Here is a 4,656-nt window from a genome sequence, read left to right as displayed (position 1 = left end):
CTTTATAACCAAAACCACAATATGATTATAGACTTCACAATGGAAACTAAAATTCACGCCAAGACAATTGTGTCTCGTTCGGCGTGCTCCTCTCAGAAAAACAATTCTATCACAGTGAAGGAAAAACTAATTCACGCCGCAAACAAATTCCATCTCGTTCGGCGTGCTTCTTTCAGAAAAGACTAAACTATTCTGATTTCATAAAATTATTTTATTAAATATAAAAATTTATTACAAAATCATTACTAAAACACACGACTTAAAATTCTCAAATCAATCTAAGTAATTAGATCCAATTAATTTATTTTCTTTAAAAAAAAACCTAGAATTAATATAGCATGCATAGGGTATGAATCAAAGGAGAAGAGAAGAATTAAAACTTGCCTTTAGGGATTTGATAAAAATCCTAACTTTCTTCTTCCTTTTTCTCTTTCTTGCTCTTCCTTCTTTCTCTCTCTAAAATATAGTACGTGATATATTTTCTAAGCTCTTTCACAACTCTATAGTTATATATTTATAGGCAACTAAAATAACCCTAATCCTTTTCCCATTCCAAGACAAATTAAAATAAAATAAAATAAAATTTAAATACAAAAAAGGTAACTTAAATATATATTACGTATAATCTATGTGTACTCTTTCTATATATATAATATATAAATATATATCAGATTATTATTTAAGGACTTTCCTTATATATATATATATATATATTTATTTATTTATTTATTAAATATACATATACATGGGTAATTATCCATACCCATTAAACCCCTTACCCAAATAGTTTATGGGGCTCAATTGATTGGTCAATTACTACTATCCATATCCAATTCCTTAAAAATATAAAAAATAAAATAAATAAAATAAAACTAAAAAATAAAACAATTAAATTCCTAAATAAATACACATCATCACATACAATTCAATTTTAACAAATAATTAAATCAATTAAATGACCGGGTCCTCTTTTACAAGGGTTGCGATACCAAGTCAAGCTTGAAGAGTTGTGTGTGAATTTAGGAGGTGGCCAAGTTTTACATTTATAAAAAGCCACTACTACCTTTCTCTATATAAAATATAGATAGGGCGAGTAGGGATCGTCCCAAGGGATTTGATGGTGTATCGAATTGTGAAACTATGGTAATTAGGGTTAGTAGGTCGAGTGATCACACAATTGGTTGGTTGGTTGATTAAGCTAAATTGAATTCAACTAAATAAAATAATATGAGGTAAACAAGAGAGAGAGAGGTCTTGGGGTGTAGAGATCACCACCAAGCAATACTTTTCTATACTACTAACAAGTGATCAATTGAGGGTAATGGATGTGTTGCAATATGATAAGGGTGTGTGTGCATTAGGTTGATTCAATTGGCAAGGATGACAAATCAAGCAAGTATTGTCTAAACATCATGTGAAGAGCACAATATATCTAAGCAATAGAGCATATATTGTCTAGACAACATGGGGATAGCACAATAGATCAAAACAAGTCATTAATCCTTCATTAAGCTCACAATCCACATGCAACACAATATTAGAGGAATATGCCATTTGGACTCACAAGCATGGAACATCAAACATCAAGAGTAGATTGTCCTCCCATCTAACATTATACTACCACTACACTAAATCTACACTACTAGCATGAAAATAAAGCTATCTAGACTAGGAGAGAGGCACAAACCATCAAGAATAGGCATAAACCATCAAATGAACCAAAATAGCATTCATTATGCATATCATCTTGATAATCTCTAGATCTATAGCATTAATACACATAGACATGCATCAAAAACACTAAATCTAGAGATAAGCACATGAATATCCTACTTTAGCATACATAGACATATGGGTAGCATAGAATAGTCAATTGGAAGCATTAAATCTTACAAACCATGAAATAATCAAGATTTATATATACATGAATATCAAGATGTATCAACAACACTAATCCCTCAATAATACACAAGATTAGAGTATAGAAAGTATGCTTGGGGCTAACTCTAGCCCCAAGAAGATGTCTAGCCACTCATGGTAGTGATGATCCAACCCTCAAGGGCTAACTCCATGGCTGCTCCTTGTACATGAAGATCTCCTCTAATGGTTGCTCTAGTTTCCTCCCTTCTTCCTCTCCAAGAATAGCCTCCAAGATGATTTTCAATGTGTGACAAGAGACTCTAGACTCTCTCCAAAAAATGTATCATATTCCTTATATAGGTAGGTCAAATACACCCTATGATGAGCTGTGGTCATGCAAGGCATATTCTCCAATGATTGGGTGAAGGACGGAATAAATGAGCTGGACTTTAACTTTTTCTCGCTGGAGGAAGTTTGATCGATCGAACCTTAACTTGGATCGATCGAAGATGGGTTCGATCGATCGAACTGCATCTTGGATCAATCGAAGTGGTCTGACTCCTCCGGATAAGGACAAGGCTGAGATATTTCGAAGATATTTATGGGGAAAAGGACAAAAGTGGTTGGTAGGCGTACAGCTGTGGATAAGATCAATCATTTGAATAGGACAAAATAGGGTTAGATCGATCGAAGGTGATGTTGGATCAATCGAACTTGGAATTTCAGCAAAGGCCAAGGTTGGATCTATCGAGAAGTACTGTGATCGATCATAGATGTTCGATCGATCGAACTCTAAGTTGGATCGATCGAACTTTTCAGCTGCACAACTTAATTCCTTTTTGCTCCTTTCTTTCTCCACTTTGCTCCCTCCTTTGGTTTATCTCAGGATTGTTTCAATTAAGCTCTTATTTGGCTGAGTTAGCTCAATTTTGGGATTAGTGCCTGAAAATATAAATAACACATAATAAGTCTAAAACGGCAAAGTAAGATAGATAAAGGTACTGGAATGCTTAAACTTAACGGGTTTAAATGCGCACTTTTCAGTGCTCATCACACCCCTAAACTTAAATATTGCTAGTCCCTAGCAATGAACTAAGAAGTAAAGGAATGAAATGAACAACTAAACAAGTATAAACTAGAAAGCAAGTAAAATGATAACACCATTTTCGTAGGGAACACGATTGCATTTAGCATATGCAACAAGCCTTTTAAACCCCTAGGTTACCTCTAGTGGACGAGTGAAGTCTCGTGAGGGTTTCCAGAAATGGTACCCACAAACATTAAGCTCATTCTTTCAAAAGAGGCACCAATATTGCAAACAAGCATTGGGAGAAAACTACCTTAAGTATGCAATTTTTCAACCGTTTCCAAGCAATCTCCCAAAATCTCAACATCAAACAAGCAAGCATGGTCCTCCACACATCAAGAAAATGATTATGAAAATCGAAACAAGTCTAGAATCCATGTGAGAGGTCCGGCATCAAGTGTGTTGCTATCTTAGCCAACTAGAGAAGTAATCACATCCTTACCCTCAAACTAGCACACAAATCTAGTACCGATCATCAAGATAAGAGAGTGGACATTTTATTAAAGCTTTATTGTTCTAGGTGCGCTTATTCTTTTCACTCTATTTTTTTTTTTAATTTTTATTGAGGATCAAAGATGGAAGTATTGTGCAATGTGTTGATCTCTTAAGCTTTCTAGAAGATTCATGTAGCGAGCTTTAGGTCAATGACTTCCAAACCAGATGGCTTTAGGGCATTAGGTTTTAAGACACCCCAACGGACTTACAAACTCAAATCAACTAGGCTATAAATCAAGACAACAACCATCTAATCATTTCCTACTTCTCACCTTTTGGGAGAAATCCTCACTTTTATTGCTTTTGCAACTTTTTTTTTTTTTTTTTTTTTTTTTTTTTTTTTTTTTTTTTTGAAATAATCAACAATTATTAACCTAGAGTTTGGGCCCTCCACCTTTCGGCGCGAGAAGTTCACTGCTTAATGAGGCAAGAATCCCAGCTACTCAATGAAAAGGGGTTGTTATCCACTTTTATCAAGAATGAAAGCTTTCAATGCACTACTAGCCCAATTGGGATATAACCAATTCAATAATCAACAAAGCATGTACCCCACAAATGAATGCTAGTGTGCACCGGTGCTAGTGTAGAATCCTAGAATGAATCTCAAAACAATCACAAATTCAGGATGATGTGGACCACAAATGCAAGCAAGATATCAATCTTTTGAAAAATTTACTCCTAAATGGCATCCTTAAGGCATACAAGGAGTATTGGACTCTCAAGTCAAGCAATATAGTCCTCAAAAGATCAAATTCATAGCTAGAAATGGACCAAGTATAGAAATATCCCTCAAATACACAAGCTATGCTCAAAATTTTGAATTTTAAAGTAACACTGAAACATACACCAATACCCCCAAACTTAAACTGCATATTGTCCTCAATGTGTGAAGAGAACATAGGAAGGAGTATACCAGTGCTTTAGACATGAATGATCGGGATAGAAGTATCCAAAGTGGGTGGCATGGCCCCCCCAAACTTGGGATAAACTGTGGTCCTGAAAAGTTTGCACTCGAATAAACTCATTAGATGACAAGATAGGATAATCAGTGCACAGTGGACATGCAAGTGTAAAATGGGATAAATAGAGAATAGAGAGAGAGGTGTAAGAGTGGTCCTGAAAAATTGGGCAGCACTCTCTCACTGAAGTCACTGTGGTGTACCTGATGGAGTCAAACATACAAATATGAGATACTAAGAGACATCCATAATCAA

Source organism: Cornus florida, unplaced genomic scaffold, assembly GCF_030987335.1.
Source record: "Cornus florida cultivar Cherokee Brave unplaced genomic scaffold, ASM3098733v1 CherokeeBrave_3.0.0_Hap2_Chr01, whole genome shotgun sequence".
Lineage (NCBI taxonomy): Eukaryota > Viridiplantae > Streptophyta > Magnoliopsida > Cornales > Cornaceae > Cornus > Cornus florida.
Note: the sequence above shows the minus strand (reverse complement) of the source record.